Genomic DNA, 25796 nt, shown 5'->3' on the forward strand with positions numbered 1-25796 from the left:
ATTCTTTTTAGTTAGATAAATATTACGTAACTTGTGTGCAAATTTTCTACCACTGCTTTCTGATTATGGTGGTGTTGCACAATGAGCCAAGTAATGCTAGCGCATTAAAAAAAAGGCCGCCTCCTTATACCGTGCAATACCATCGGAGCGCTCACTCTTTAACGGCGCATTCACACAGCCGAGCCGCTCAGGCCGCGCGACCAAGTTGGTCGCAAATGGTCGCTTTGGCCGAAAGGCGACCGTTTCAGCTCAGTGGATCGTTGCTCAATTTCTCAGGTACTCGGCTGGAGTCGCAAAGCTATCTTCTGGGGCAAATCGGTGGCGCAGGAGCGGAACCATGGAATACGCGGACGGTTACTTGACGACGCGATGTCGGTGCGAGCGGATGAGAAAGGCAGCAATGGCGAGACATTTATTCGGTGTGGCAAAGGACAGTTCGCGCTTGGCGCCGTCGATCGTCGTGAGTCGTAGTCACCAGACGCAGTAGGTCACGCGACCTCTGTCAATCGCCGGTGTGAGTGGGCCCTACGAGGGCTAGAGTTACGTTACCAACCAGACGTCAAGAAAGAAAACCAAGTCCCATGTTTCCGGTATAAGATGACCACATTTGGAAATGCACAAATTTCTGTATAGGGTCTAATGTAATTATATGAGAATACTGAATATGGGCATACCCGCCGTGGTTGCTCAGTGGCTATGGTGTTGGGCTGCTGAGCACGAGGTCGCGGGACCGAATCCCGGCCACTGCGGCCGCATTTAGATGGGGGCGAAATGCGTAAACACCCGTGTGCTTAGATTTAGGTGCACGTTAAAGAACCCCAGCTGGTCGAAATTTTCGGAATCCTCCACTACGGCGTGCCTCATAATCAGAAAGTGGTTTTGGCACGTAAAACGCCATTATTTAATTTTAACTGAATATGGGCATTGCGAATCGTGTGAGACCTCTAAAAAGATATGTCGATGAAAGGTGCCGACACTTCATAGAAAATAAATAAATAAACAAGCAAACAAACAAATATATATGCGTGTGCCGAATCAGTACTACATATATTTTACTTGTATATTGTTTGTGCTATGCGAAAAGGAGTAGCCGTCACCATTAGAGGGGGAGTACATCTCTTTATTTTATTTTCATTTACAACCACCCGGGGAATGAGGAAGACATCATCAAAGAAGTGAAGGAGAAGTTCCTCGGTACAGAGCGGAATATAACTGTAGATTCGCACTTTGACGAGTATCGAGGCAACCTAAATATAGAACTGGATCGGCCCTTCACAGAAGCAGAAATCGAGAGGGCCTTGAGCAAGCTCACCCGCAACACGGCGCCGGGGTACGACAGAACAAACAACAAGACACTCCGGAACCTTGACGAGCCCTCTGCAGACTCACTCTTAAAATACATTAACGAGTGCTGGGAACACGGTAAAGTACCACCAGAATGTAAACATGCCGAGGTAACCATGATACCTAAACCCAACAAGCCCATCAGCGTGCAGAACCTTCGACCTATATGCTTCACGTCTTGTGCTGGAAAACTCTATGAGCACGTGGTGCACAACCGCATGATCGAACATCTCGAAGAAAACGGACACGTCCCAAACACCATGTTGGGATTTAGAGCTCACCTGTCCACTCAAGACGTGTTACTGCAGATCAAAGAAAAAGTCATCGACAAACTGGACACGCACAGCAAAAGAGCGATCCTCACACTTGACGTGAAAGGGGCTTTCGACAACGTGTCACACAAAGCCATACTGCAACCCCTCAACGTATATAACTGCGGTAAAAATATATATACATACATCAAAGCTTTTCTGAAGGAACCGACAGCCACAGTGGGGTAGGCAACTTACGCTCTGAGATATTCGACTTACCGCGAAAGGGAACACCACAAGGCTTCGTCATTTCGCCGATGCTATTCACTCTAGCGATAGGCTCGCTACCCAAACAACTGAAGCAAATAGAAGGGATTGGCCACGCAATATATGCTGACGACCTCACCATCTGGACTACGGGAGGGTCGACAGGTAAAGAGCAAGATGCTCTGCAAGAAGCTGTTGACACAACGGAGAGGCACCTGGAAGCATGTGGACTGACGTGCGCACCAGAAAAGTAAGAGCTCTTGGTACTAAGAAAGCGCACAAGAGGCAGACAACCGCAGCATATACCAGACCCGGAAGTAAAGGTGGGAAGCATCATGATTCCGCAGGTAACGAGGTGCCGCATCCTCGGGCTCCTGATTCAGAAAGACGGGGCCGGGGCAGCAGAGTTGGAAAAAAATCAGCGAACAATGCAACAAATAACCCACCTTATCAAAAGAGTGACGAGCAAAAGGCACGGACTCAAGGAGGAAGACTGCACGAGAATACAAGCGCTGCTCACGAGCATCGTTACCTACGGGACCCCATACGTTGACATGAAGAACAGTCAACCAGACAAAGTAAACGCCCTCATCAGAAAATCCTACAAAATTGCGTTGGGCCTGTCCCCTTCCACATCCACAGTGAAACTACTCAAAATGGAAGTTCACAACACGTGGGAAGAGCTCGTGGAAGCGCACAACGTCAACCAACTGGAGAGACTAAAGCTAACAAAAGTGGGAAGAGCCCTGCTCCAAGGTCTGGGTTACCAAGTCGAGGATGAGAGGCACCTACCTCTGCGTATCCCACACGAGATCAGGGACGAGCTACGCATAAGTACCATTCCCAGAAACATGCATCCCGAGTACGACAAGGAAAGGAGACAGGCGAGAATACAGGCGCTCAAGCACATACTGGAACGCACAAACAGCAAAGAAGAAAATGTGAGATACACGGACGCAGCTGCGTACAGAACAAACGACCAATTTGCAATCAGCGTGGTCGACGAGGACGAACAACTTACAGCCACATCCATACGTGCCAAGGACGCGAGCACAGCGGAGGAGCTGTGCATAGCCCTGGCCATCGCAACGTGCAAGACCCTGGTTACCGTGGTGACGGACTCGCAAAAAGCATGCAGGAGGTATGTGAACGGAAGGATCGGAAAGGCAACACTTCAGGTCTTGACCAACACCGAGATAGAAACAGCACAAATCCTCTGGACGCTGGGACCCGAGTATCTCGCGGGGAACCAGGCGGCGCACGCCGCGGCTCGAGATCATGCACGCCGAGCCATCTCCGACACGCAGAGAACACGGACCAACGACTGCGACGAGGATGATGAACGGATATCCAGGAAGTACTCGGACTTCCTGGCGCACTACACGAAGCAGAGGCATCGCTACCCGCCTGCGCATAAGACGATGAGTACTGAGCAAGCGGTAACCTGGAGAAGACTCCAGGCTGGAAGCTACCCGCATGGAACACTGCTGCACACCATGTATCCGGGCACCTACGGGCGAGACTGCAAGTTCTGCCCGCCGGACACGCCCAACACCTTGCGCCATATGGTGCTGGAGTGCAGAAATAACCTCGAAGTACCACCGTCATCATCACCACCAGGTGATAACATGCAGGAAGAAACGGATATGGATGAAGAATCGGAAGACCAGTGGGATGCTCTGCTGGTGACGCGAGACCCTGACAGCCAGCTACGGTTGGTGAACAGGGCTCGGGCGGCGGCAGCGAGCCATGGCTACCTGGACTGAGGAGGCCACCCACCTTTGGGCTCAAGAAGCCTGGTCTAACAATAAAGTTTATTTCTCTCTCTATCTCTCAATGAAAAAAGAAAGACCACAGTGCTGCCTTCTAGCGGCTGACGGAGAAACGTTCGTCCGGCTGTGGTTCTCAGTCATACACGTCTGTCTTGGCAATAGAGACAATCGACATAATCGCTGCGGTGGCTGCTTGGATCCGAAAATCCGTTCTCTGGAAGTTCGTGGTGAAGCCGCATGCAATAAATCGACACGGTATAATCTGCCCAACGTCAAATTCCTAAGCAGTCAATTTTTTTTTACGTTGACAAGAGCAGTGTGCTTGCTCTCGGTGGTGCATGAAGCGAAACCGCGCGAGCGGCGCTTGCCGCCGGACCGAAATAGCGCAAGAGCGCGCGGTGGTGTTCTTCGAAAAAGAAATGCGACAGCCTGGCCAGGCTTTCTTCATCAATAATACTCCGAATCGGCACGACAATTGTTTATGCCCCCGAATGCGATACGTCCGAAACCCTACCTTTCGCCGGAACTTCGAAGTTGTCACCGGTAAACGTTTACTCTTGGTGCCCTTGGCAGGCGATGTTAACTTTCCTGAATTTATTCGTAAGTGTACCTATTTGTAACAGTACGCTATCTGTATCTGTAACGTTCCTGTGCTGGCACCATTTCACACATTTCCTGCTGACTGCTTTATCCGGTGACCTTTCCATCCGTCGTCTTCGTCATTGCTTAACGTCGCGAAGATGTTTCTGAATGGAATCAGCCAGAACTTTGGGAACCTTTAAGTGCCAGTCAGCAAACTTCATCAAATACGTGTTGAGAGCGTGAAAGGGATTACGGGGGCGGCGAGAGGGAAAAGGACGTCACCTCGAAAGCATGCAGGTACCTCAGACTTATCGGTTGATCCGTCGCATTTAACACCCAAATGCAACGCCGAGGCTATTAGAGGCGCTCAGGAAATTGTTTTGGATACCACCAAGAATTTCTGGCCGCGCACCTAAATGTAAGTACGAAAGATCATATTACAGCGGGATAGTCACAAAATAGACAACAATAATAAACACTCGAATAGTCGGCAAAAAAGTTTCACTTTATAAAATAGTAAGGAAGCCATGCGGAAACAATTAAAACATAATATGAGCGAGTCATAACCATATTCGTGCTCGCTTAGCGACTTTTGGCTAAACATTAAGCGTTTTCGGTCGCGACCTGGCGACCTCGTTCGAAATATATTTACCAACACTTGCTCTCGAACAGCTGCGCGGCATGGCTACGTTGGCTTTTTGTCTCAATAGACTTCTTTACTAACAGGATCACATATGAACCTGGCGCTTCACTGACTGCTTCCCCGGTTTCTTTTTTCTTCTTCCTCCCGCTTCATCCACGTATAGTGGCAAGGCGAAAGAATTAATACTCTAAGCGACCGTTGGTCAGAGCGGCGACATTGAGATACGCGGCGCTGTAGGAAAGAGTATACGCTGATAGCGAGAGTTCTGGGTCGTTCCCATTCCTCACTCTCGAGGAATTACGCAGGCAATTGTGACTTGGGAAGACTGACGGCTGGGCAGCTAGCTCGCGAGATGGAAAGACAGCGATAGATTCACGATCGCTCGAGCACCTGTTGTAGATAGCTGCATACTTATTCCGTGTACACGGAAAGAGCCCGTCCCCCCTGGCCCTACGCAACAGCGCCGCATATCACAATTACGCCGCCGGTCACTTGCACCGATGTTTTATTTTATTTTATATTTTTGTTCGTAGTCACCGCATACGTCTGATGCACTGCAGCATCGCAATCGCAGCGGCTCACTTGCATGACATTGGTTATCTGAGCGCTCCCTCATTCCCGATGTAGATTTGGCGCCGTCACTTAAATGTCTCATCTAAGTAAAACCAACAACTGAAAACCCTGTCGGTACCAACGGCGTCAGTTATCGCAACGGAAGACCCCTCCCCCCTCCCCCCCAATCGGAAACCGGCTCAGGTGCTTTATTTCGTTCATTCATTCATTTACACTGCAGTCATTTACATTCGTGGTGCATATTGCTGCCACAGAGACCAAAAGTGTCGTTTAAGTGTTACAAGGGTAGCCTTCGACAGTGTAACACTCTGTGGGACGGTCACCTTCTCTCAAACGCTTCTTGCTTGTTTCTGGCGGTGTTCTTAGAATAGCGTATAGAATTATGACTGTACTTCCTGGCCATATTTGAGTCGGTTTTTCTTAACGCTTAACAGCTGCATGGCTATGCAGCGTCAATGCTGCTTTATCTTTGCTTTTTTTGCGTAAGCGACTCTGCTGGCTGCAATGACCGTACACTGCACGGCTCATGGTTCTCGGTGGTCAGTATAGGGGGCTGGCGTAGTCGAAACTAATTAAACAAGGTTCCGTCAGTAATTTGCGAGAATCAATGCTGTTACGCGCTGCTACATGCGAGGTGCTCGGTCGTTCGGCGTTCGTTGTTACGAGCTTCGATTTATAGATCGATTTATTCGTTTCAGTGGTAAGACAGGTCCTGACTTCGCAAGCCGAATTCTGCTATTCGAATACGGGCACACTGCGACAAAAGTTTTCGAAACAAGAACTTGTTAGAAAGTTAAATGCATTCGTGAAACTTTGTGCTTCGCGGCGCCACTGCCAAGCTTGCAGTTTGGTTGTGAAACGTGGCGTTCTCACGGAGAAGCATGGTGTAGCAGATATCAGGGAAGTCAGAACTTTACTTCAGTTGCTGCCTCTCTCTCTCTGTTGCCTTTTTTTACTCCATCAAATCCGTTATCGTATTCCACAGCTGCGCTATCACTTAATGCTTCCGCCATCCTACACTTGACGCATCGATCACGCCATCAAGGCCCGCATGGCGTCGTGCCGTACAAAGACCTATAGCTGCACTCTTTCATTCGACGTACTTCAGACGACTGCAATCACCTTTCCGGATCAACCGCCTTCATTCAAGACGCTGTTTATTTTCGCGAAATAGTAGCCCTGACGCCTTCTAGGCTGATCCTGTGGCCCAAGTTCTCTATAGCTTGGACCCCTATACTCCTGGTCGTGATGCTATCTATGCCGTCCTATGGTCGTCACTCCAGCTTCTTCGTGCGACTATCGTCATGCCGTCGTCGTCATACAGTCTTCGTGATACAGTCATCGTCACGATATCTTCCTCCTACACTTGTCTTCGTCCCATTGTCTTCATACATTGCCGTGTCATAGTCGTCGTTCCGTTGTAGTCACACATTCGCTGTGATGCATTCACATACGGTTGTCGTGACACATTCGTGGTCCTTCCACTGTTGTCATTCTGACTTTGTCAACCGACTCTTGTCACGCAGTCTCCGTCATACAATTGTAGTCATGCCGTTTGCGCCACGCTCTCGTTTTACCATTGTTATCACTTAGGGAACGTCATGCCACTGTCGTCATACCTCCTTCGTCGTTCCATCGACGTCATTCCTTCTCAGTCATTCTATTGTAATCATATTGTCGTCATTCAGTCGTGATCATGCCATCGTCGTCATAGAGCCGTTGTCCGACATTTGGTGTCATACCATCGTCGCCGTGCCGTGGCATCCGTGCTGTCGTCATCATTACAGTTAGGTAAATCTGTTGTAGTCATACCGAGGTCATCACGCCATCGTCGTCGTACACTCGTCGTCATCCCGTCGTCGTGCTATCGTCACCATTTCAGAATTGTCACTTCACCGTCACCGTGCCGTCGTCGTCACACCACCTTTGTCATTCCATCGACAAGATTCCTTCTCCGTCATTCCATCGTTATAATTGCGTTGTCGTCATACAGTGGTCGTCATACCCTCGTACTCTAGGCGACTTCGGCAACCGAATGTCACAGAAATGTGGGACGATACCGGAGACCATTTATATGTCCACCATAGCCAAAGCAATGGAACTCTCAGAACGACCACTACAGATTTTAAATAAACGTGACTTCAGCAATACGATTTGCCGCTACGTTACTTGAATGCTAACCACATTGCCACAGACAGTCATTGCAAGATTGCCGTAATTATTTCTCCTTATTTTTATTCGTTCTATCGCCTTTTATAGCATTTAGTCCTTTCCTCAGCACAGAGTAGCCAGCCGATACTTACAATGGCTAATCCTCCCTGTCTTTCCTTACCTTTCTATTTCTCTCTCTGGTTTTTTTTCTTCTTTTTAATTTTCTCTCCCTCTGTTCCATTGCTTATTATATTTTTCCTTTGTTTTTTTTATCTCGCCTCCCCTGCCTGCATGCTCTCAAGGTCAGTTATTTGTTTGTCTCTCCTTGACTTGTTTCAATTTATGACCTTTAGAATTCTCCTTCCTCCTGCCACCGGATTCGTAACTGATACCCTATGGTGGATATGTGCCGCAATTCTGAAGTAAGGAACATTAGTGAAAACTGGTCGTTCGGCTTTTAATAGTCGATCATTTTTAACAAAATATTGCGTTATGTACCGAGACGCGTACTTGTTTACCCCTTTTCCAGTGACCGATCTTTCAGCTGCCAACAGCCATTAAAGTTGTAGCTAGGCGCAATGTATGAGAACGTTCTAGCTCTGCCTTCCGTGTTGTTTCCGAGTCCCGCGGAATCAGATTGCATGCGCAACGCGAATAGTGTTGATTTGTACATTCTGGAAGGCACGCGAGCACTACCGATTACCCTGGAATATTCGACGAGTCGTGTATGAGCACCTGAGGCGCTTGACCCCGAGATCAGGTTTCTGACGATCGACGCGCGTGGCCGTCATTACAGTTTCGCCCAAGTGTAACTCGTTTTCGCGAGCAGAGGTTCGTCGAACGAATATTTCTGTGACTCGCCGTCATGCCGCGGTCTAATTCTTTGCCGTCGTCGAGACAACGTGGCAGTATGCGACAATTCGCAAGTATTACGCATGTGCGCAGAAACGTATTACCTAATGCGATTAGAATGTATATATATATATATGGTTGCTGGGAAGCTTAGAAAAGTAGAGCCCGATGCACAGCGGCCACAAGAACGTCCGACGCCGCAAGACCGAAGATCACCCCAAGCTCGCGTATCATACCCATCATTTCCTTTGCAGCTGCACGATCGCAGCTTCGCGGTTCCCTCTAGTCACGTTCGCGGGAAACCCTGCGGTACAAGGAACACAAAGTTGTACTCGGGCAGTCGGGATGCGCGCAATATCCCGAATCGCGCTCGGCGTCGACGCTGCGCTGCATTGCTGCAAACCTCTTGGGCGACATCCAAGAAGTGCGCTGTCGGTCGAGTATTTTTTTTTTCTCCTCGGTTCCCATTTCAACGCAGGTGAGGCCGATTACGCGAAAGATGGAGGACTTATAGTGACGCCACGGCGTTCTTCAACGCCGGTCAGTGGCGGGCGATGCGGCGCTTATCGCGCAGGCCGCGGATACTGCACTGGGCCCGTCTTATCGACGACTTCGCGCTGACTTAAGAGCGATCGATAGGCTTCAGGGAGAACCCCACCCCCGCCTACTTCAGTTGCTCGCTCGCGGTGCTGGCATTGCGCGAGGGAACGCGAGATAACATCGACTCGAGAACGCCACGGCGCTCCTGGACGTCTCGACAGCCCGCACGAGTACCGCGCGCGTGCGAGCCCCGTGGCACCGATCGTGCGCGATTATCGAATCCCCCCCCTGCGAGACAAAGCCGCGACACGTGCCCGTACATCAGCCGAGACCGGAGGCCTGCCGGCACATAGCCGTCGCGCGCCGGGCCCCGAACAATTTTCCCCAAAAGAAATCTCTTTCTCGAGGTAAGTGCTGTCGTTGATACGACCCGTATTTATGTTGGTCTTCCTTCGGGCTACACTATTATGTTCGGTATCACTCGGGGCCAGACAGAGTGCTTCCATAATTCAGCTGTGTTACGCGTCGCACGGACAGCTTGAATTGGCAGTCGTCACTCGCACGACAGATCGCAATTCACCGTTTTGTCGTTCACGCAATTCTGCAAACTTTTGCTGACTTTGGGAGTAAAATGTCAAAATTCAAACCTGCGCGTGTTTAGGGGCACTTTGTGTATAGCAGGAATCCTGACGTCGTTACCAACTACGTGCTATCCTTCCTTAGAATAAACGCCGGTTGCAGTGTCGTTCCGCTTTTTATTTACCCAAAGAGTATACTTTCAAACTACGCACTGCGGCACGCCTAAACGTGGGACACCAGTCCCGTGACCTAATGGTCGTTCTGGTGCTCAGCGCGAGGTAGCGGTTTCGATTCTCAGACTGCTTTTTGAAAGGGGCAAGGAAGCGCGAGAAACATCTCGCACGCGGGGACTTGGATGCACATTTATTGAACCACAGGTCGTCGAAATTAGTTCTGACCCTTTCGCCATGACGTCTCTCGTCAGATTGCCGGTTTTCGGACGTAAATCCCATAAATATTTAACGTCAGTCGCTTTTGTGGTGCCAGATTTCGGGAAAGATATCGTGAAATTTCTGTTACTCGGAGAAGGATTCCCACTAACCGCGAAACCTGACTGGCTCTAAATGGCTTTGGACATACGTGCTTCTATATTAGTGTATATCCCAAGGTGGCTATATGTACGCCACCTGGATTGCGTTTACCTGAATATACTGATTGCGCCGAAACCCAACTCAACGTACACATGATCGTCTGAGCGAGCTGTCGTAAAGGGAACGCCTCGGGATTAATTTTTGACTTGCCAAGGGTACTTTGCCGTGCAGCTAAACATCAGAAAATGGACGTTCGTGCATTCTGAGATGGTCGTATGGCAGCCGCCGCCATCATCAACAGAACACACGACCTCTTCCCAGAAGCTAAGCACCGTAGCCTCCGGGCGACCGAAATCCGGGCACATAGCTCTGTGTTACGTTTCGCAGAAGGATCGACATTTGGGCGAGTTGGTACTGGTTGAACATCTTGAAGGGGCAGTGCAATAAGACGAAGACAGAAGGCAGGAACACATAGCTGTCCTGTGTCAGCGCTGTCCTGTGTGTTCCTGCCTTCTGTCTTCGTCCTATTGCGCTGCCCCTTCAAGATGTTACGTTTCGCCTCCATCGTAAATGTCACTGCTTCCGCTACGAAGCAAACTGGCTCTCCGGAGCTCACCGGCGTTGTACCATGCAGCATTGCCATCGCGGAGATTGACAGGCGTATGCATTCGACACTCTCGTCTACACGCCGCAAATGTCAGATGTTGCGCTGAGCCCAACTTCTGGTGCGCCCCCAATAAGGGTTCGCTCCAGAAAGCCCTCTCCCTAGCGTTTATCGATATTGCCACTGTGCCACCACTGGTGGTCCTTTCCCGCTGGGAGGGGTAACGCTCGCGTTCGGCGATGAAAGTGTTCGGCTATTTGCACTGCGTTGCTGGTGTTTTTTTTTCCTTTCTTTCCTTTCGTGCGTGCTCTCTGGACACGTTTGGAACAGCCGTTATTGCTTCGCGACTTTCCGCGAGCAAGCTCGAAGCTGCAGTTCCGTTATCGTGGCCCTGAAGATGTTATCAGACGTGGCAGTTGCGTTTTTATATTCTTATGGAGGGGAGGCAGATCTGTTTCAAGAGTGACTTAGCCTGACAGCAATAGACGCGCTTGAAACACGGCAACTGTTATCTGTGTAGGCCACTTTCATATTTCCATAGGTATGTGGCACTCTTTGCTCTAAATAATGTTAAAACGTTATCCAATGTAATTAATATTAGGCCTAAAGTATGCACCAATAGAAGTAAAATTCCCATCAGCTTAAAATACGCCACTGTGGTGCCTGAAGTCATGATACATGTATAGCATACGCCTCGCACTGAAGTGTACATAGCCTCAGCAAATTCTAATAAAATCGATGCTGCCTTCAGACCTAACAAAAGATAACCACAACACCCATCTTCACGCCGCTATTGCTGTTATTTGCGATAAAGAGATCCGATTGCCTATAAGATGCGAAATGTGTGCCTTTAAAGTTACTGTGATTAGAGTGTACGCGGGTACACTCTAATCACAGTAAATCTGGTGGAGCCTGGCAGCCACCAGATTTAAAAAAAAACAATCAGAATGACGTAGGGATCATAGCTATAATGGACGTTGGAATTGCTAGTCTCGTGGATAGCCAACCGCAATATGCCTCACTATCGGAATGTTTGCAAGGGGAAATGTGACACAGCCGAGCCGTGAGCGGACGCCGCAAATCGCGCCGATTCCCAGGTGGCCAGTGCATTTGGTGTTGTGTGTGGTACCGGCAGCAATATCTGACCCCGTCCATGTGAGATAGCCATTATATTGGCCTCTTAGTGTTTGAATAAGCCATGGCTGCTGCGATTTCCCTAAAAAGTAGCTTCGACAACGAACGTGATCGCTGTGCTTACAGGTGGACACGCCGCATGTACATACGCCCTCTTCAAGCTTAACCGAGTGTGTCAGTCTTCTGCGATTGACCTTTCAAGGTATACCCCGTGACACGTCTCTGCCTTGGCGCGACAACTGCGGTGATGTCGCAGGAGCCACGGTCACACGTAGCTCACGGGCATGCACGACATGTTCTAACGAGGCTCCAATACGTTTATCGGCATAACGAGGAAAAGGGCAAGCAACAGCTGATGTCTCTGATCCTCCTGGATTTTACGGGACTGAATCGTACTATGAGACGAAATCTCGACTAGCAGCTCACGCTACCCTGTCGGCGATTTGTCCAGGACTGACGACTTGTGGAACTTGGAGCCAGCTTTATGCGATCACCTAACTTTCAACACACACGTATTTGCACACCCGGAACCATCAAAATAAATAATTTCAGGCGGATATTCAAACCAACGACCTTGCGCCTCGCAGTATGTAGGTCACAAACACTGAGCCACCGCTGGCGGAGGCGCGTAATCAATATGACGACAGAGAAAGAGAAACGGATAGAAAACAAGTGAAAGGCGGAGAGATTCACCAGAGTGACTGTCCAGTTGGCTACTCCGCACAGGGGGATGGAGTTAAGGGCCAAAAGGATGAGAAAACAAGAGAAGATTTGAAAAGGTAACCCATTAGTTGGCACACACTGTAGTTTTTCGATCAGTCAGCTTTCTTTTAAAAAGCACACCAGCGCTTTTAAAGTAGTTCTGGCCTTCGTCGGCCGAGACCAGGGTCCAAGAATTCTGGCTTCCGTAAAGGGACGGTTGTCAATCTTGTCGAGCGTGGTGCTGAGGACTTTCCTTTGTGCATTGAAACGACGGCAGTCACCGAGGAGGTGCGCCTATCGTCTCTTTGGACTCACTAGCTTCACATTTTAAGCTTGTGGGCATTTCAAATAAGGTAGGTCTAGGCATTAGTAAAAGCTACTTAAAGAAAGCTAGCCTTCCGAGTATTTGCAATGTGGGACGAAAGGGAAAGCAAGATAAACTTGTAGAGCAGAAAAGTCTTATCTCTAGTTTCTGTACAGGAAACTGTCTGACATGCATTGTTTAAGTACGTCAAGATTATACATGTACCTCGAGTTCTTCGTTGCCCTCTGGCTTCGCTCTTGACAGCGCATATCTTATCGGCTGGTTTCCAGTATTTCACCGCAGTACACAGAGTGTGCGCCTACTGACTGACTGACTGACTGACCTACCGACTGATGGCACACCCGCCGCGGTAGCTTACTGGCTATCACATTTGGCGCTGCTGAGTACGAGGTCGCGGGTTCGATCGTGGTGGCGGCTGCATGTTGATGGCGGCGAAATGCAAAAGCTCTCGTGTATTTAGGTTTACCTGCACGGTATGCAAAACCTCAGAATCATTTTTTTACTGACTAACTGATCCACTCGCCAACTCGCTAACGCTGACGTTCCAAAGCGTTTTAAAGTTGGTTGTCCATCAATAAAAAAAGGGAGGTGGGTGAGGGACAGAAGAGGAATGAGATGAATATAGAAACTGGGGCACGAACAAGACACACACATCATCTTAAGCACACGCATTTTCGAAGTTATTGCAACGCTACTGCCTACATATCGCGCGTAAATGGATGGCGCTTAGCAACTGTGGAGGCTTGGAAAGCATAAACCATGCTTTAATTTGATAATGTAGTGTTGATTTCGAAACACCGCCATGCTGTTCATCGGCGTTATCGTGCTGTCAAGACAAAGAGCAAAATTTGCTGACTTCTATTAACAATAAAGCTAGGTTGGTCCTACCTTGCCCATTAAATATAAATAAAAGTGTTACGAGCGTGCTTTCTGGGGGCGCTGTCATGTGGTAGCCGTAGCGATAGCCGGAAAGAAGCGAACCGTGACGTGATAATGCACCGACTTCCTGAGTAGAAAAACCGAAGCTGGTTTGTGCAAACATGTAGCAAATATCACGCGGTGCTCAGACGCTTGCCATTATTTTTCTAGCGTTCACATTGCTTCAGAACTTTATTCAATGCAGGAAAATGACAGGTTTAAAATATTAAGTCAGTCTTCCTTTAAAGTATTTCAGAGTTGTAGGTGTTGCGGAGTCTAATCAAACTTGTGCCGTTTGGGTTTCTTCGCGATGTTGGCTGAGAAATTACGACGCCCGTTTGCGAATTACATATGGCAAGCAATGAAAAAAAAAAAGAATCTGCAGATTTTAGGGAACCTTTCGGCTCCGAATTCGTTTGTTGCGACTGTCGCCTTCATCCGCTGCAGCCTATACTGTGGCCTCCGAAATGCGTGCACAGACGCCAGCACTCTCGGAGTCTACCTGGCGCTCGCAAACATGGCGAAGCGTGAATGTCGCGCGATATATTACTAGCCTGCGCGCGTGGCTCGTTTACCTGCGGATTGCCGGAGGGGAATGAGACCGAATCTCTGCGGCGGTTCCTAGTAAATCTTACTTATTCGCAGTGTGTTGAGGATGAGGAAATTGCCTGACCACACAGCGTAGGAGAAACGAAAGACAAAAAGAAAGAAATTATGTGGAACCCACGCACAGTGGGAATCGATGTAAGCGAAGCTTTCTGGGCTGTCTGCTTTGATTGACGATAAGTAGCGGTGATGTTGACGGCGAATATTTAATTTCTTCAGCGTTTCGTGCAATACGAGAGTGGTGAATTTATAGTAAACGTTACCTTGCGTGCCCCACTGCTGTCTGTCTGCGTAGATACACAGAACACACAGGGAGGCGTGTTTGCTTGAGGCGTTGTTGTGCGTCATTGTTCATTATCTCTGACAGGATTGAGCATTATATTGTTACGAGGCACATTGCACAGTGGCTGAAGTGTTACAATTTTAATTGGCTTGTGGCGCTGTATGTGAAAAAACCACAATTGGATTTTGAGGCACGCCGTAGTGGCGGACTCCGGATTAATTTTTACACCTGCACCTAAACACTGGCGTTCTTTTTTATTTCGCTGACATAAAAATACGGATGTCGTGTTCGGGACCGAACCAGTAACCTCAAGCAATGCCATAGCCGTCAAGCTACCATGACGGGCACATAAGTGTTGATTTGACGTGCGACCGCTCGTAGTGTCGCATAGACCCTACGATGTTTTAATGTGGCTGCGCACCCTGTGTCAGTTGTCCGCTTGACAAATTTGCATGGTGTTCATTTTTCAGAAATATCAGAAACGTACCGTACCGTATCTGCAGTTTGCCCGCAAGTGCTGTCGTTCCTATAGTAGTTGCATTTCCTCCTCTTCTCGCGCCATATTTTCGTTCTCCAGCCCTCTCCCCCTGTATGGGAATTGCAAGCAAAGAGCGGCAAGGCTGTTATTCACTCGTTTCGAGACTGCGTCCACTCTACCCGTTATATGCCTTCTCTCCCTCCTCCTCTCTACCGTTCTATCTGCCTCCCCTATGAACTTGTACGTTAGTAGAAAACCTAGCCCTGCAGTTTCTGCAATGCTTTTGCGGGCCGTCAAAGGTAATTTCGGCTGTCAACAGGCTAATGTGGCGATGCCCAGGCCACTCTAGAGGGAATTGTGCCCATGAGATGCTATGGAAAAGTGCAAACGAGTTCCTTGTGTCGCCTTTCCTCTCTGCCACGCTCCTTCCATGTATATACATGGTCTGAATTACTCCTCTTCCCCGACGCGGCGTGAAAAACAGCAATATCAGCAGCAGCAGTGGTAAATTGAAAGGAAGAGGGAAAGAAATTCGTTTAGAAAACAGTTTCGAGCTGCTTTTGAAGTAAACACACTTGTCCCGGCGTGTCTACTTGACCATACACGGAACGAGAAATTTTTTTCGTATTCGAAGGTTTTACCGCAAGGCATAACCAGAAAATAAACTAGAAGAACACGCAGTTCTGCATTATGCCGCAGCTTCCCTAATGTCCTGAGAACTTTTCCATCACCCAATGGTTGTGATTTTGTACGGTACATTCAGCTTTAATCCGGCCTTATCAACTTCAGCCTGACGGCCCACGTTCCAGGGCACGTTCAAAACAGGTGCCGGGTATCTGCCGTTGCTGCAGGAGTCGGGCACTTGGGACACATTCCTTGGTCAACTTATTGGTCTCCAGACCCAGGGGACGGACAGTACAGGATCACTCTAGTCCAAAACCTCCGAAGAGATACTTCCTGAGCTAAATGAACACGAGGCATTGCCACGTCTTCAACTGCCATTTTTATCGCCTCACACAAAACCCTCAAAGCAGCATCGTCTCCCGATAGCTTTGCCATTGCATTGTATTTCTTATTGTTGCTATTGAAATAATGAGATCCTCAGTCACTAGTGCACCGGTTATCCCGATCATCAAAATTAAACTCCTATTACTAAGAAACGGAAAAAGAAGAAGACCAGGAAGGGAGGCAGGAAAAGAACAATGAAGGAAACGAAGGAATAAAACATCACGTAACTGGGGCATAGCCTGCTTTACTGTATGCATTTTTGGAGCGCGATGTACCGCATAAATTCCAACGTTCATGCAGTCGTAGCGCGCGTTACCAGACCAGTCGCCATCAGTGACTACATGAAAAACAAAGTGTAAAAAAAAAAACGAACTTTCCCAGGGAGAAAAATAATGCACATCACTGTAAATAACCGTTCCTCGGTGTGTGTATCTCTGACTCCTCTATTGCTGGTAGTTATGATGCCCAGAGAGATGCCGTAACGCAGCCAAACGTAACGACAGACTCAACCTAATCGCGCTGTAACAATGTATCTGCAACCACATTATTGAGTATACCACTCAACGAGATCGTGGAAGAACGCAGTATACGCGTTAATTTGCAGGCTGTAGTTAGCAATGCTTCAAGAAAGTCGCAGTTTTTCCCGAAAGGCGAATCATCGATTGCGATAGCAAATGAGTACACAGCTATACGAAGTAAGGATAGTAGTTTTATTGGCCGTATAAACTTGTAAACATTCGCTTACTAACTAAATTGCCAACCATGGTGTCATGCGCGAACAAGCAAACATGAGCGCATCTCACTCGATGACCGCGGAAATTTGTTGTCAAACGCTGCAGTGAGGAATCGTGGAAGCAGCAGCGAACGAATTGACCTTGTGCTGCCTGTCGCCGCTCGCCTCAAAAACGATTGGCAGTGGCTTAGCTCGGCTATGCCAGGATATACGTAGCGAAAGCTAAGGCATAGCATGGTTAGCCTTGGTTAACCTTGATTGCAAGTCCAGGTTAGTCTGGTTGTCTAGCTATATTGCGGCGTTTAGCCAGTCGTTCGGCGCGCTGTTCGTCTGTTTCCTGGGCGACTCGTTTGCTCTTCATCTCGTTCCGATGTCGATTCCAGGCCTCCTCCTGATTATCAGAATTGTCGCCGTCCATACTGCCGCCTCAACTGTGATTGCGGCGCACGCGAGCTCTCCTTTTCAGTCCACCGACATGTTAGCAGACATGCGACGCAGCTGGCGAAGTGAACGGAGGCGAGCGCAACGACGAGGAATGCGGTGTGACGTCATACCAAACGGCGGTGGAGGAAAGGCGCGGCGCTGCGCAGCGGCGGAACCTCTGTTGCTCAGTGCTACTAGTGGCGCATGCGCAGTAGGGACTAGGGAGCGAGAGAGAGAAAAATATCCGCGGCGAGGCGCGCGTTGTGACGTCATGTGACTCCTCGGAGCACCGCCACGGCGAAATCGCAAGTTCGCGGCCAGTAAAGCTCTCGCTTTAATAGGGCTCGTGCAGCCGTGCGCGACCGCGCCGTACGCAGCAGCCGCCGGAATAGAACGCTCCACTCTCCCTTCCCTCCTCCAGTGCCTTGCGCGCGATGATGTTATCGCCTTTACATTTTATAGGAAACATCACGGTGACGCTGATGGCAGAAATGCGCCTCAAGTATTCATATAATTGTTATCGTAATAAAATGCCTGAAGCAACCAAGAGAAACTCGTTGCTGATTTCAGCTTAACGCGTCTACCACGCTGAGCCTACGGCGCACGTAATTCCTGCGTGGCGCGGTCGCTCACGCCGTAATAAGGTAGGAATTGCTTTCAGTGTGGCGCTGTAGCTTGAAGCGGCAACTACTTTAGAAGAATCAGAACAAAAGGACTGATTTTTTTTTGCCAGGATAGTTACACTTACCAGCGACATGAGGCCTTTCAGCTGTGTCAGCAGTTTGTGCAGTTAAAAAAAAAGATGAAGGTGATGATTTCTAATAGCATCCAGATTGGAACGGGGCGGCCACAAAATACTTACCTAGTCCGCTTGAGCTAATCTTGTTTTACTACATCTGTTACATTCTAGCATTTTGCTAGAATGCGAATGCTAGAATCTCTGCTTTATATTGTTTCTGCTCATGCTACTCTCAATGTTGAATAGTTACTTATGCCTGTGTGGACCCTGGCTCCATATCCTTCCTGCTTTCTTTCCCTACCAATATTCTAAACGTATCTTGCTTATCTCAACCACTTACCAGTCGCTGCTTAAATCCACTCGGAATCCCAGCGCTTCTCGAAGGTGGATGTTCCCTATAGTTGTTGCTGAGTGAATATCTTGTCGTTACATTACGATGTGCTCAGTTGTCTCCGCATTTTGGGGGAAGCAGATACCTACCTCATCCTGCTGCGAAGATTTGTTCCGGTATGTTTGTTTCTTCGGGCAGCCAGCTAGCGCCTCAAACAGCAAACCACTGTCTTTCTTGTGCTGTCGTAGAAATGTTCTATCTCGATTTAATTCTACCCGTATTTGTAAATTTCAATGAGCCTTTAACACGAAAGCGTTCCTTTCCGGGCGCCAGCGATATGTCCCATATATTTGTAGCACCTTTAACTATAATTTGCGATATCACTGAATAAGTCTGTAGTGAACAATACCGGCAGCCTGGACACATTTAGGGGTAGTAAATCCAGTAGTGCTTGGAAGTCACTCACTCGGCGTCTACAGGCGACGGCGCTACTGGCGCAATCCTGGCAGATTTAGCGAAGCCGATCCCCGACAACCGTCACCGAACGGTGGCGCCGCGGTGGCTCACGCCGTTTTCGCACGTCTGCTCCTGTATAAGCGCATGCGCGCAATTCTGGCGGAGATATTTCGTTGCAATTTCGCTACATACGCACTCACTGTCACATCGTATGACGCCTGGTAACCTCAGGAGTGATGTTTACGCTGTGCAGCGGCACAGGCCTCGCACGCTTGCTTTTGCTGTCATTGCTTCGCCCTTTGACCGAAACTGTATTATTAAAGGACTGCACATTTATATCGTATTTGTGAATGTGTAACAACGCCGCCACTGCTTCTTAGAATACGAGTTTCATTTTCCTGTTAAAAAAATTATGGGGTTTTACGTGCCAGAACCACTTTCTGATTATGAGGCACGCCGTAGTGGAGGACTCCGGAAATTTCGACCACCTGGGGTTCTTTAACGTGCACCTGAATCTAAGTACACGGGTGCTTTCGCATTTCGCCCCCATCGAAATGCGGCCGCCGTGGCCGGGATTCGATCCCGCGACCTCGTGCTCAGCAGCCTAACACCATGGCCACTGAGCAACCACGGTGGGTATTTTCCTGTTACGACCAGTTTCTCTGGAAGAGGGTCAACCAATTTTTTTAACCTTTTGCACTGTATCTTTTGATGACTCCAGGTTGTCTACTCGTGCTTCCATTTGTTCTGTTCTTGGCTGCCAACGTCTTTTTTGCTATCTTTTTTTCCATCCGGTGCAAAAGGTTTTATCCTCCATTCAATAAAGTCTTGGCTTACAGCGCGCCCTCTCGATATCAAATATTTTGGGAATGAAATTATTTGTTATTAAACATTGTATGCATTTACTGCATTTCTGCAAAAAGCAACATTATACTGCCTATATTTGCGGGAATATCTTTTTTTTTTACTTTTTTTCTGGCACTTTGGAATCAACTGGGAATACAGGCATTTTTTGGCAGCCGGCGCTTTGCCCCGTTTCCTCTGCCTGCTATGGCTGAGTATTCCAAGTGACACAGTGAATGATTGCCCCCGCAACGAGTCCAAGTATCGACCTACGTGAACGTTACGCGTGTTATCCGCCTAGCTGCGGTCGAAACACGCTACTACACTTCCCGTGAACATTGAGCGTGGCCGTTCTTAAAAAGCAGCCAGGCCACGTTTCCCGTCGTTCTGGCCAGGTAGGCTTTCTGACGGCGCCCTTGGCGGCCCCCCTCGATCTGGGTCAAGGATGGGGGTGCGTCGCGGCGCGCCGCTATCGATCCAGAACCCCGGCGTGCCACTGAGCACTGGCCGGGAAGGGGGGCTTCCCCGTTGCACACTGCTGATCGGCGGGAAGCGAGCCTGCGCATCCCGCGTCCCGGCGGAGACACGCATTGCGGTGCGGATGCCTGCCGAACGCGGCGATATTTTCCAGCGCGAGCGACTTCTCGCAATAGGTGTTCGGGGACCGGCGTGCACTTTAGCGCAGCTGGTTCAGGCATTATAACTGTAAAGGCGATATCCTATACTGCAACTACGGGCACGTCGTCCTCAGACAGAATAGGTCGACGAACAAACGCTTTGCCAATGCTGCGAGTGGACTTCGCTTTTCGCGCATTTTTCTGAATCAGTATTTGCACGAGTGCTGGCGACACACTTCCAAGCGACAAGAAGCTTGCGTGGCATGGATATACGCGCACATTATGTGATGCTGCGAAGTTAAACGAGGCGTTACGCGCTTCCTGTTTCACTGATACTGCAGCTTTCCTCGCGCAGCGAATGTCGGGCTTTTTGATCCGGCTCGCGTAGAACCCCTGCGTGACATCTGCACCGAGGAACACGTGATCATTAGATCGCGCGGTCTCCGATCCGTACTCGCCGCCTATGAGCTGAAGGATTGCATTACAAATAAGGCAACAACAAATAAATAAATAAATAAATAAATAAATAAATAAATAAATAAATAAATAAATAAAACATGTTAATTTCGCAGGAAGAATACAAAATTTCAGTGCGGAAGGCAAAGACTAAAGGCGAGAAAGCCTGACGAGGTCTTAGCCCCCTGATCAAGAAGACAGTCTGCAGCAGTTCACACGACTCAATATACACTTCATCAAGTACAATGCCTCTGCTCCTCTACATCGGATCACATACGTATTTGTTTATACATGTGTATTCAACGCGCTGTACAATACATTATACATTTAAAAATGATAAATTGAAAAGGAATCTAACAATTTTGTTTAAATTTTCGCGTTTACCAGCAAAAAAATCATCTCAAGATATACAAACATAATTTGACAACATTTATGGATCGGCTATGAGGTTAGTAGTGAGAAGAAATGATTCATAATTGTGTTTGAGTTTCTTGGCTTGTAATGTAAGGTCAATATTCGATTCATGGAGATTTAATAAACCTGGAAACATTCGGGGACCTCTTATACTCAAGAACGATACAGATACGAAAAACAAAGAAAGTATTTGCAATTTGCGACGTCAGGCAGACGTCATTGTCTTCGGGGCTTTAGCGAATAATTAAGAAAGATGAGGCTTGCCTTTCATTTTCTCAATTATTCAGCCCTGTTATGGCCGGACAAATCCGGGTAAGCATTTCAAATAGTGATTTACGACAGTATAATAATTCAGCGTCTCATCTCAGCCTCTCATTATTCTTGTTAGAACGCTTAAGCACACCGCGCGCATCGTTATTTACACTGGCCCCTTCGGCCCTAAGCCGCCATAGCCAATAGACTGAGAAATGCGTTCTTCAATGGATGCCGGAGATGTTTGCCGCGCTTTACGCATTCGCAAGCTACAACGTTATGCAAAAGAGATGCACGAGATGACCCATTGGTACACATGCACAGAACCTACACCCGAACAGGCTGTAACAGACATGATATTTTCCCGCGCATGGATCATCGGTTATGAGTGCAACCCGTTCTTGCGCGCACTAACTTCTTGAGTCACTCATTCTTGCAATACATCCCTGGAACACATTACACAATTTCTAGTAACGCTTAAACTTGTTCTTGATCTGCGCGCGTATAATTCTTTTTTTATTTATACACATACCTCACAGGCTCCAACTGGACTATTGCGTCAGGGGGGTAAGAAAAACAACATATATCGAAAGAGAAGAACAAAGTTAACAAAAAATGAAAATGAAAAGAAAAAAAAGGAACTCGGCGTCAGCGCGTTCTTGCGCTTTACTTTCGTTTTGTTAACCATATTATGATGTGCTTTGTGCACACGGTTTTGTTTTAGATTAGGACTGAGTAGTATATACTGCCGTTAACTTTTTTTTTCTGTACTTGTTTTATTTTAACATGCATTGTATGTTCGAATGTGTGCCGTAATTATCCTCGATTTATTGCAACCTCAATATGCAATGCCCAGATGGGCTTTTAGGGTATTTAACTAAGTACCCTAAATGATGATGATGATTATTATGAACTAAGCAGAGCGCGTGGATCCAGCCGAACACTCGGAAGTAGGCTGTGAGTGTTTCCGTTGTACACGAAGGACTGTATAGTGCTGCTCCAAAGTCTTAGCAGAACAGCGAAGAAGCACTTCAAGATAGCATATGGTGTGTCAAATGGTTAAGGGTGCCTTTTCTTTTTCGTTTCGTTGTCACCAATGTTCTCAAACGTTAGCCTCGCCATGGCGTAGAACCTGCTCTTTCGTGAGATGTCGACGGTGCGTCCTACGTAGTAACAAACATTTCTTCAGGAATCCTGTGCTGACGATACTGCGATTGCTTTGAGACTTTATTTCTACAAGAGAGAGAGAGAAAGAGAGAGATAAATAAATAAATAACTTTGTCGGTGAAAACATTAATGGGATAATGGAGGCCGGAGGTTGGGTCCTCTGAGTCCAGGACTCCAGTGGCCACTGCCACACAACAGGTCTGGTCAAGGAGACTCAATTGAGCCTTCAGGTGAGTCCGCGCGAGGATGGCTACGCCCAAGGCTACCCAAAAGAATTTTGGGCTAACTGATGTGAATTTGAATATTGGGGTCGTTATTTGCAATCTCGTGTCACATGGGGCAAAGATGGCCTCCCCCATGCCAGGGGCATTGGTTGGCATATCTCGTCGTCCAGATGGCATGCCACCGTCCCAGGTGTGGGTAGGTGTTAGTCTGGACTTTTCTGTATAGCCGAACCTCCTCCACAGTTAGTTGCGGCTTTGGCGTGGCAAGTTCTATGTGTGAAAGACGCTGATGTTGCAAGACATCGCACACCGGATTTCCCTTGTTGTTTTCGATTGGGGTGTCCTTCCTCGCTCGGATTGAAGTCTCGCGATCAAGAGTGCCTGCCCCTGTGTTACCGGCGACACCAACAAGCCCCGGACGTCAAACAAAGTGACGTTCTTGTCTTGGTCGATCGCCCGAGATGTTAAGGGTGATCCTGGGATTTCTCCCGTGGAGGAAGAGTCGGCAGTCCGCCTGGGAGTCCGTGAGGACGCAGACGAGCCTGTCTTTTCCCTCCCGTGTCTTCATCGCCATGACAACCGCCTCAGCTGTGCTGGCGCACTGCAGTCCGTGTGGGCCAAAGCTGCTGACACGGTTGTTGGGTTCGAAGCAGCCACCATTCGGTTCGAAGCAGCCACGATAACGTGTCTCCTAATGTCGCCTGTTGCGTCTGTGTACGTAGTAGCAGGGTTTGCCGAAAAGGTTGCTTTAATTTTTGGGCTCGGATTTAAGCCTGCCCGCATGAAATTTCGGGTTTGTTTTCAGAGGGATATGGGGAGATCTTGAGTTTATCTCGCATCTTCCTCGGTATGTCTACCAGATCGCAACTGCAGTATTGTGCGTGGATCGGGCATCTCGGGTCCTCTAGGACCCTCCTGCCCAGCTCAGGCATATTTAGGCTTCCTCGTTGTGTAACCACAATCATTGATTGCTTTGTGTTCTTCGAAGGTGTTGTACACCCGGAGAGCATCGAGTCTTTTCGTGGATATCCCCAGCGGTAGACCCAGGGCGGTCTAATACGTCGTGCGTATTAGGATGTTTGCCTGTTCCGTCTCTTTGCGGTTAAGTTCTTGATGCGGGCGGCTGTGGGCAATACTGCTTATTGCAACAACCTTGAACTGGTCAGAGTGCGTCTGATTCGCGTAGTCCTCTTCCGTTCCGCGTAACTCTTCCTATAATTCTTGCGATTTGTTTGACCGACGTCTTTAGAGTTTTTAGGGTGTGGTTTACTCTCGTGTAGTAACCGCAACCCAAAAGTCGTCAATTCTTGGAATTCCAAGTGTCAAATGTTCAAGCTTCCGTTCAGCTTTCTTTAAAGTTTTACGGAATGTTTAAAAATTACCTGTGATAGTATAGTCCTTGTCCGTCACCTGTATTATTTGAAGAGGCTGATTTTACCAGCACGAGAAATCAAAACACATATTCAGCTGATTACCTTCTTAATTAATTACTTTATGGCACATATTGCAATTTACGGATTGTAGCCGGTCAGGTTGTAAGAAAGAAGTTTCCACATATTAATTCCAAGATTTGGCGCGAAATACATGGACGTTCCAGTTAATTTTCTGCTTCATCGCGTAAAACAACGCTTCATTAAAAAAATGTAAGTGAAACGACAGTGTGCTTTCACGCCGAGCTTCATCGCGCATATATCAAACTGGTGTCATTATAGAAATTAATTCCAAGGGGATACGCTCTGTAAGCTTACTGGCTACTATTCGTAAATTGCCACATGAGCCGTAAAGTAAATTATTAGAAAGTTAATTAATGAAGCTTTTTCTAGTTACTTCAACATTTATTTCGATTTCTCGTCCAAATAATGTCCACCTCTCTGAATAATCCAGCTCTAGGTCTAGAAATATGCTATCTGCAACGGGCGATTTGTAAAAAAAAATATCCCTAAAACATGATCACCCCTTATATTGAAGGCTACATACCCCCTAGTGTCCCCTTCGCCAACGCCACCTAGAGTCAAGGTGGTGTTGCCTTCGCACATCCATTCTGGGAAAATGGCCGAGAATGGCCGGGAATGGACCCAGTGCCCCGTGTTGTCTGCCTGGCGAGACAGCAGCCAGCACAGATTCAGCGGCGCAAGCTAGCAGAAAGCCAGGATCACGTTAGAGACGTATGGCAAACTGAGTAGGGTTTCCAAAGATTGCTAATTTCATTTGAAAAGCGTAACATGTGCCTGAAACAGGTTGTGTCGGCCGAAACAGTTTTGTTTCCATTGGTGCGCATCGAAGCCTGTCCCGCTGCAATGACCTCGTGTCGCCGATTGTGTTGACACCCGGGGCGTCGTTTCGCTCCGGTGTCGAAAGCTATAACAGCGACTTGTTACCCGATCGCTGCGACGTTGGTGTCGCGCCCAAAAAGCTGCGTCGCGCCGTGGTGTGACAGCGGATTTCAGCTTCGAGTAGGAAGACAGTTATAGGAAGGAAGACGTAGACCGCAGATATCTAGCAGAAGCAATCGCAATGATTTCAGTGAAAAAAGCCATAGTAGGCCATCGTATTGTACAGATTCGGCGAAAAGCCGCGTTAGTTTTTTTTTTTTTTTATGTGAAAGTAGGAGGCATCGCTTAATAGTGGCTGTTGAGCTGGAGAGTGACCACGTGTTTCTCTCGGTCGAAGATCTAAGCATTGAGCCGAGCACGTGCTTTGCTTCTGACACGTGTGGGTCGTTATAAAGAGCCACCGTGTTATGTGCTTCTGCATATGCATGTTTCCTTTCGGTCCTTACTGCACTCCTTCATCACTCTCTCACGTTCTTGGCTATTCTCCTCTCCCATTCGTAGTGCTTAACTTGATGCCAAAACTCCACCAGCCCACAACGAGCTTTGTGCCTTTGCTCGTAAACAATTCTTCATATTGCCCGTCACACTGTCCCACCGTAAGGCGCCAGACTCAGACCAAGTTGCACGAACGTAGCCGCCGGCGCTTGATCGCTGTGGCGGGCTCGG

The 25796-nt window shown here is 48.2% G+C and overlaps 1 protein-coding gene across 2 annotated transcripts in view; it reads left to right on the top strand.

Annotated features, from left to right (window-relative positions):
• The window catches only part of Mct1 (Monocarboxylate transporter 1), a 183410-nt gene that overhangs the window by 42946 nt on the left and 114668 nt on the right, over window positions 1–25796 (top strand). Inside the window, exon 1 of one of the 2 annotated variants that reach the window (XM_075682530.1) lies at window positions 9215–9382. The exons of the other annotated variant lie outside the window; for it this stretch is intronic. The gene's annotated coding sequence lies outside the window, so the exon portion shown is untranslated. Of the gene's footprint in view, window positions 1–9214; window positions 9383–25796 lie in introns of those variants that run through there. 2 annotated transcript variants of the gene reach the window in all.

Source organism: Dermacentor variabilis, chromosome 2 (assembly GCF_050947875.1).
Source record: "Dermacentor variabilis isolate Ectoservices chromosome 2, ASM5094787v1, whole genome shotgun sequence".
In the NCBI taxonomy this organism is placed as follows: Eukaryota; Metazoa; Arthropoda; class Arachnida; order Ixodida; family Ixodidae; genus Dermacentor; species Dermacentor variabilis.